This window comes from Zootoca vivipara, chromosome 1 (genome assembly GCF_965207765.1).
Source record: "Zootoca vivipara chromosome 1, rZooViv2.hap1.1, whole genome shotgun sequence".
NCBI lineage: Eukaryota > Metazoa > Chordata > Lepidosauria > Squamata > Lacertidae > Zootoca > Zootoca vivipara.
In genome coordinates this window covers 7,975,966-7,985,113 of record NC_142582.1, presented here as the reverse complement: position 1 = coordinate 7,985,113, position 9,148 = coordinate 7,975,966, and positions in this window count along the sequence as shown.

Here is a 9,148-nt window from a genome sequence, read left to right as displayed (position 1 = left end):
AATGCTTTGTTTACAAACACTACTGTTTTGCAAAGAGGCAGCGCGCGCCAGGGTGGAGGGAGGGGAATGGAGAAGACAGGGTACCTGCGCAGTAGCGCACAAATGAAGCCGGCGCACGCAAAGCATCTTGGGGAGGTGAGCGTTAGTAGAATGCGCGCGCTGCCTCTTTGCAAAACAGTAGTGTTTTTTAAAGTGCCACCTAACAGCATACAGCAGAACTACTGCCTCTATCTAATTCTAGTTTTGCGCTAGAATCTGCTCATGCAGGAAGCAGCCAAAACAAAAAATCTGTTATCATACGAAATATATTTAATATATTTTTTATTCTAATAGCATCTTACGGACCCCTCTGGCATAGCTCGCGGACCCCTGGGGGGTCCGCGGACCACCTGTTGGGAACCACTGCGTTAGACAGTAAAATCTGTGTTAAATTGCTGTTTTAGGGGGTGTTTTTCATCGTCTAGAACAGATCAATTCACTTTTCCATTTCTTTCTATGGAAAAGTGTGCCTCTACTTATGTACATTCCTAGTTATGACCAGATCTCCGGAATGGATTATGGTTGTAAGTAGAGGTTCCACTGTACTTTGCATTCATTGTGTTCATATTCCACCTTTTCCTCCAAGGAGCTCAAGGGGGCATATATGGCTCCCTTCTCCCCATTTTATCCTCACAACAAGCCTGTGAGGGAGGGTAGGCTAAGAGACAGTGAGTACCCCTAGGTCACCCAGTGAGTTCATGGCTGAGAGGGAACTAGAGGTCTCCTGATCTTAGTCCAACACTCTAAATCAGAGCTTTTCAACCTTTTTTAGTCCATGGCTCCCTTGACCCAACTGCATTCTTTCTGTGGCACCCCTGTGGGGCTCCGGAGCCCAGTTATGTCACCCCTTGCCTGCAGAGCGGGCAGCCCCTCACCCCTTTTCGAACACCCTGGTGGAGTGTTCCCTCAGCCTCCTCTCCTCTCCTCTCCCCTCTCCTTGGGAGTCCTATAGGGAGCCACTGCAACCACCCCTGATCTCTGAGCTGCCCCCACCTGGGTAGTGCTTTGCCCATTTTTTGATTGGATGGGTACCAGTGGAGGGTCCTTGAGAGAATGCTTCCATGCTTTCTGTTCCTTGCCTTCGATAAGAACACTCCTGCCTTCCACTGCCTCTGCTCATAGTGGGCAGGTGGGCAGGCAGACATTTCTGGGTTTGTACGTGCACCTTTAAAACAACAACAACAACATAGGAAGTATGCAAGAGTGCAAGGCCAAACATTGCCAGCCCATAATGAAATGGGCACAATGGAGGCCTGTGCTTTTGGGGGCTGGGGGATGGAGAAGACAGCATCCATGTTATTTGTTTTTTGGTGTTTGGGGGACTTGCGCAAAGCTGGTGATTAGCTATACTGAAGTTCCAATAAAGAGGTCTTGCAGAAGACCTCTGTATTAACCCCCCCCCCCAAAAAAAAGTCCTGATATATGCACTGCGATCAGGATCTCCAAGCTTCTCCAAACCTAGGTGCTGAAAATTCAGCAGGCCTTCGAATATGACTCGTGGTTGAAATTGTGGAATCAAACTTTGAAATTTACTGCATGTACTACCCTGAAAGAGAATGTCTTGAAGATGATGTATGTTGTTGTTGTTTAGTTGTTTAGTCGTGTCCGACTCTTCGTGACCCCATGGACCACAGCACGCCAGGCACTCCTGTCTTGCACTGCCTCCCGCAGTTTGGTCAAACTCATGTTGGTAGCTTTGAGAACACTGTCCAACCATCTCGTCCTCTGTCGTCCCCTTCTCCTTGTGCCCTCAATCTTTCTCAACATCAGGGTCTTTTCCAGGGAGTCTTCTCTTCTCATAAGGTGGCCAAAGTATTGGAGCCTCAGCTTCACGATCTGTCCCTCCAGTGAGTTAAATTTTAACACCAGTAAAATTGGCTAAGACGTTTAGGATGAGGATTGCGATATTTATAGTGTAAATAACAAAAATGTATAATTGTAATATATAACAGTATTTAATAAACCAAAAACTAATTATTTAACCTAACCTAACCAAAAACCCCTTATTTATCACAAAGTGCCCAGAGTTGTTGAGCTTTTTGGGGGGGAGCTGCTGACCAAAGTTTTGGACTTTTTGGGGGGGGGTGCAAAAGTTGCTTTGCTTTTTTGGGGGGATGCCCAAAAGCTGCTGCACTTTTTTGGGGGGGAAAGAGAACAAAAAAAGGACAAATAATACCTTCGCTGCAACTAACATGCAGCACCGACATAGTTTGCCAAAGCGCCAGGGGAAAAAAACATAGAAAGGGTTAAAAACCAATCTCTGGCTACCAGCAACAACAACAACAACAAGATCCGGGTTTTAACAGCGGAGACAAGCAGTAGTGTGAGGAGGAGCAAGAGAACAAATGGGAGGGGGGAAACAACAACCAGCGCGAATGGGCCGATGGGGCGCATGCCAGCAGTGAGGACTCTGCGTGTCACATCTGACACGTGTGTCATAGGTTCGCCATCACTGCAATAGGGGGTGCTGATATTCGGGGCAAATTTAACATCTAGACAGGTTCTGAGTGACTCTTGTCCCCCTGAACTGACAAGCCCTTGGCCAACAACGGGGATAAAGTACCAGCAAGGTTGCTGTAGACGTATTTCCTTACATGATGGATAGAGGCCTTATGAGTTTTGACTGCATTTCGATTATGTAGAACCCCAAACAGCAATGTCACATCCATTCAGCACTTACATGTGTTCATCCAGCCCATGCTCTTTATGAAGCTGCACAGTTTTACCCTTTATTCCTGCTCCAAGACTGTCTGAACATTATAAGCTTTGCTCTCTTTCATTTTTAATCTTTTGAAATTCCTCATTATGTGAAGACTAGAGCAGTGAGCTTCATCCGCTACGTAGCCAGATAACAATATTTCACCAGACTTGTGGCTGTTAGAGTCCTATAGTCTTGTGTGTGTGTTTTTAGAAGAAAGGAAACCTGGAATTTGCTGCAAAGCTATCTTAGTCATAGCTACATGATCAATACATGAAAAGCATGTCCCATACGTATTGGTAACACAAGGGCTTCAACGAGGGCACACCAACCCTCAATGAATGAAGATGGTCAGAGATGCTACATCAGATCTATTCCAATGTACTTTAGACTCCTGCAAGCCCATAGCAGACCCCTCACACCCAGTGTCACAACCCATGACCTGGAGACTGTGTCCTGTGCAAAAGAGGACTCCTAGGGGGACAAGACTGCAATTTCATTCACAGAGGAAGAGCTACCAAGACCTTTTTCAGGACTTCACCAGTTGGAGGACATGGACCTACTGTCCTCAGATGTAGAAGACTCTCCCTTGCCTCCCTAGCCCCTTGAGAGTCAAAGATTGCAAAATAAGGAGAGAACTCTTTAATAGCCAGCCAACTCCTCTGGGGAGGTGGTGCTTCCTACACTACAGGCCCAGTCAACACATATAGGGCTTCAGTTGGGTCTAGGTGTTTCCAGGCATAATATAGTACAGTGCTGGGAGAGTGGTTGGTGCTGTGGTCTAAACCACTGAGCCTCTTGCGCTTGCCGATCGGAAGGTCGGTGGTTCCCGTTTCTCTGTTCCAGCTTCTGCCAACCAAGTATTTCAAAAGTATACCAGTGTGAGTAGATACAGTGGTACCTCTGGATACGAACTTAATTCGATCCGGGGGTCCATTCTTACCCCTAAACATTCGTATCCAGAGACGCGCTGTTCTGCGCAGGCGGCGGTAACCCGCGCAGGCGCGGGCGGCAGAAACCTTTCCTTTACTTCCGGGTTTGTCGCATGCATAGCCCAAAACATTCGCAAAAGGGGTGGTTCGTATCCAGAGGTACTATTGTAAAGACTGTATATCCCTGCGAATAAGACTACTTTTTAACCCAGGAAAATCTTCTCAAAAGTCGGGGGTCGTCTTATAGACCGGGTCAGATTTCTTATATGGCGAGTATATCCCAAACTCTATATTTTAACTGGGAAAGTTGAGGGTCGTCTTATACGCCCAGTCGTCTTATACACCGGAATATACGGGTAGGTGTGGCGGGAAGGTAAACGGTGTTTCCATGCTCTCTGGCACTCATCACGGTGTCCATTGCGCCAGAAGCGGTTTATTCATGCTGACCACATGACCTGGAAAGTTGTCTGTGGACAAACACCAGCTCCCTCGGCCTGAAAAGCGAGATGAGCCTGAAAAGCGAGATGAACACCACAACCCCATAGTCGCCTTTGACTGGACTTTACCTTCCAGGGTGTCCTTTACGTTACCTTTACCTTAAAGTGCCAGGATCCCAGAAGTGGATCCCAGAAATGGGGAGCACTCTGGAGAGGAGTCCTGGCTCTCAAGGAGACCCTTCCCAGAGCCCAAAGAGGACATCCTCTTCAGGCTGTGGGGAGGGTCTCCTCGCAAGCATGAGGCCTCCCTGCCTAAAGCTGACATCCTCTTGCCCCATTGTCAGTTGTGTGAGAGCCAAGCTGCCCCTCCTGTTGCACGCATGAACCAGTTGATGGACGAGGGATTTTTTTTCTTCTTCTCCATTTTGCGCAATTTTGCATATGCGCACAAGTGTTCCGATCCAGAGTCGCCTGTAGATACAGTGGTACCTCGGTTTATGAACACAATTGGTTCAGGAAGTCTGTTCATAAACTGAAGCGTTCATAAACTGAAGCGAACTTTCCCATTGAAAGTAATGGAAAGTGGATTAATCTGTTCCAGATGGTCCACGGAGTACTTAAACTGAAGTGTTCATAAACTGAAGCGAACTTTCCCATTGAAAGTAATGGAAAGTGGATTAATCCATTCCAGATGGGTCCACGGAGTACTCAACCTGAAGCGTACTTAACCCGAAGCATGGGTGTAATTGGTTCCGGAAGTCTGTTCATAAACTGAAGAGTTCATAAACGGAAGCGAACTTTCCCACTGAAAGTAATGGAAAGTGAATTAATCCGTTCCAGATGGGTCCGCGGCGTTCGTAAACCGAAAATTCATAAACCGAGGTGTTCATAAACCGAGGTTCCACTGTATATGGTTGTCTTAACAGGCCCCTGGGAGCTATCCAAGGTCCTGCGGGTGCACTGCCATGGATTCTTGCCTTGAATTGCTAACTCAGACTATTGACTCAAGACTATTGACACAAGCTCTGGATGGAACAATGCTGGGCTTACTCTGTGAGCCTTGCACTTGTGAAACAGCACACTCTCTTGCTGGTGTCTGCACTGCATTGCTACCATTGCGAGGTCAGAGCAAGCTAAGCAAAAACTGAGATCCCCCTGTGTGAAAAGTCTTCAACCGGTTCAGACCCAGAGCCCACACTTAACCCCAACTTGCAAGATGGGACCCAGAATCAATTTTTCAATATACATGTCTCTCAGATACCCTCTCAAATCTCTGTACTCCTAAAGCAAAGAGATTACTAGGGATTACTCGAGCAGTCATGACTGAATTGGCTTTAGGAGCACTGGACACACTGTTTCAGAGCACCTGACGGGAACCACGGATATTCTTACAAGCAACTGGGGAAATGTATGGCCATTTGACCCATGGCAGAAGCATGAATGGAGATCAGCTGGATTTGCTCATCCCGGAAATGTAACCAATTAACTGCCCTGTTCTTTATTGCCTCACCTCAGATGAATTATTCCAATGCTTGTGCCCACAAATTGCTTTTTAAATGAAAACCCTTGTGTTTAACTCCTCTAGGAGAAATTGCCACTCTGAAATCATGAAATCATGAAGGACCCCACACACACACACACACACACACACAACACACCTGCACAAATAACATGTGAGAGTTGAAGGATCCAGCGCTACAGATATTTTAAAATAATAAGATAATAGAAGAAGAAGAAGAAGAAGAAGAAGAAGAAGAAGAAGAAGAAGAAGAAGAAGAAGAAGAAGAAGAAGAAGAAGAAGAAGAGGAGGAGGAGGAGGAGGAGGAGTTTGGATTTGATATCCCGCTTTATCACTACCCGAAGGAGTCTCAAAGTGGCTAACATTCTCCTTTCCCTTCCTCCCCCACAAGAAACACTCTGTGAGGTGAGTGAGGCTGAGAGACTTCAGAGAAGTGTGACTAGCCCAAGGTCACCCAGCAGCTGCATGTGGAGGAGCGGAGATGCGAACCCGGTTCACCAGATTACGAGTCTTAACCACTCTTTTTTTTTTTTAGAGTGAGTTGTTTATTTGACACTGTGATAAGAGCAAGACCTTGGATGTCGGCAGACACCATTTTTAAAGCAATGCCAGATACATCTCAAACCAATAAGGACTGAATTTACTTAATCATCATCAGTAAGCTTCTTGAGCTTGTACTTACGACGTTCAATTTCCTTCTGCCGGTGCTCTATTTCTTTCTTCTGATGTTGTATTTCATCTTCATGACGTTTTTTTTCAATTCTGCCAACTATTCTCTCTCTTTCTCCCTGAAGTGGCGCTCCTCCATGGCGGCTTCCCGCTTCCTAAAGGCCCCGCCAGCCTCACGGACGGTCCCGCCTCCGCCTCCGCCCTTCCCAGCACTTTTGCCCAGTTCGCCCAGCTGATCGGCGCCAGAGCTCCATGCCTGCTGCTGTTGGGATAACGCCAGGGCTCCTCGAAAACCGCACCTCAGTACGGAACCCACTGCAGCCATCTCAAGTCTGCCCTTGTCGAGGGGCGTGAAACCAGCCCCCGAGTCTTAACCACTCTTAACCACTACACCACACTGGCTCTCAACACCACACTGGATATTTATCTCCCCTAAGCTGGGTTTTCTTTTGTGAAAATCCAACTTAAGGCTCACTTCATTCCACAACCCAGTGTCCAGAATGCATTGTTATTACAGCAGGACAAGAATGCTGTATTCCTTCACGTAAGTGGCAAACACACTGCTTGTTCCTTCGGCTTGCCATACATCCCCATCTGTTACCTCATTACTTGCACATATGTCCACATAAGTCACCGCCGGTCTCTGTCAGAGGTTCCACTTCTCACTGCTGGGTAAATGTCATAGATGGTAAGAGGCAATAATTAATAATGACGTACTTTTTTGACAACAGGTAATAACCGTGGCAGATCGTTAAACTGACAATAGCAATTATTACACAACAGTAACATGTGGGACTTGGTATGTGACTGCATTCGCATACAGGGACTACATGCTGTTTCTGAGGGGACCATAGATATACAGTGGTACCTCGGTTTAAGTACACAATTGGTTCCAGAGGTCTGTACTTAACCTGAAGCGCACTTAACCTGAAGCAAACTTTCCCATTGAAAGTAATGGAAAGTGGATTAATCCATTCCAGATGGTCCGTGGAGTACTTAAACTGAAGCGTACTTAACCCGAAGCAAACTTTCCCATTGAAAGGAATGGAAAGTGGATTAACCCGTTCCAGACGGGTCCGCGGAGTACTCAACCTGAAGCGTACTTAACCCGAAGTATGAGTGTATTTGGTTCCGGAAGTCCGTACTTAACCTGAAGTGTACTTAACCTGAAGTGAACTTTCCCATTGAAAGTAATGGAAAGTGGATTTATCCGTTCCAGACGGGTCCACAGAGTACTTAAACTGAAAATACTCAAACCGAGGCATACTTAAACCGAGGTATGACTGTATAGGAAGTCTGTCTCCCTGGTTTTGAAACCTGCCTTCAAGGAGCCAGTTCCACCTCAGCCATTTCTGCAGAGGAACCCTTGTTTTGGGCTGGGGTGTGCTGGGGAAACATTCTAGAGAGCAAACTCCACTGATGCAGAGAAGCGGCCACTGTTCAGTCTCGCCGTGTTCTGGCATGAATTAAGAGTGTGTCCAGCAAGAGGTCTCCCCTGTAGCTGCATGTTCAGGAGAAGATTGGTAGAGGCAGACAAGCTGTCCTGACAGGGAAACAAGACCGCTATTACTGGTTTTGTCACTGAAGAACTCCTGATAAAATTCTGAGGCCATCCCAGGCTTCCCCGGAGGAACACATTTTGAAAGCTATCACCTGGCTAGGGCTGATCCATCAATACACAGCCATAGTACAGGACTTTCTGCCCGTCTACACCAGAACAAATATGTGACAATACTGGTCATGGGGAGAAATCCAGTTCGGTAAGGATTTCAACACGAACCAACCTAATTTGCACTTTCTGAGACAATACGCAAACTCAAACACAGATACCCTTCATAATCTGCACTTTTCTGAATTCTGCGGTGTAGTCCTCCAATTAAATAATGTGTACAAAATGTGTATATTAGAGGAAAGTGCACGTGTGTATATGCATATATCAGTGACAGTCACATAATAATAATAATAACCATTTTTATTTATACCTCACCCTTCTTGGTTCAGAAACCCGGGCTCAGGGCAGCTAACAACAAATTTAAAAGACTTAATTGTAATACAACATAAAAGCAGCATAAAATACAGTATAAAAGCATGAATAGCAATAAAATTCAAAGTTCAAAAATCAATTTGGGGGAAATCCATCCAATGAACATTAGATAGTCACGAGGGCTAGCTGGCTAAATTAGACCTAATTGGGCCAGTGAGGAGGCCAGGGGAGAATTAGCTGTGGGGTCCCAGAGCGGGTAATCTTCATAAAGGGGGGAAGGGGGGGAGAGAAGGGAAATAAAAGATCAGGCTGAGTTCAAATTAAAGGCCAGGCGGAATAGCTCTGTCTTACAGGCCCGGCGGAAGGAGGTTAAATCCTGTAGGGCCCTAGTCTCATGGGGCAGAGCATTTCCACCAGGTCAGAGCCATCACTGAAAAGGCCCTGGTGGAGGATAGTCTGACTTCCTTAGGGCACGGGACTTCTAAACAATGGTTATTCATGGACCTTAAGGTCCTCTGCGGGGCATAACAGGAGCGGCGATCCCATAAATACGAGGGCCCTAAGCCACAAAGGGCTTTAAAGGTCAAAACCAGCACCTTGAACATGACCCTATACTCCACCGGGAGCCAGTGCAACTGGTAAAGCACTGGGTGGATATGCTCCCATGGCAGGGACCCCGTGAGGAGCCTCGCTGCAGCATTCTGCACCCGCTGGAGTTTCTGGGACAGCTTCAAGGGCAGCCCCACGTAGAGAGAATTGCAGTAGTCAAGCCTGGAGTTGACCGTTGCATGGATCACTGTGGCCAGATTGGGGCAGGAGAGGTAAGGAACCAACTGCTTAATGCGGCGAAGATGGAAAAATGTCGCCTTA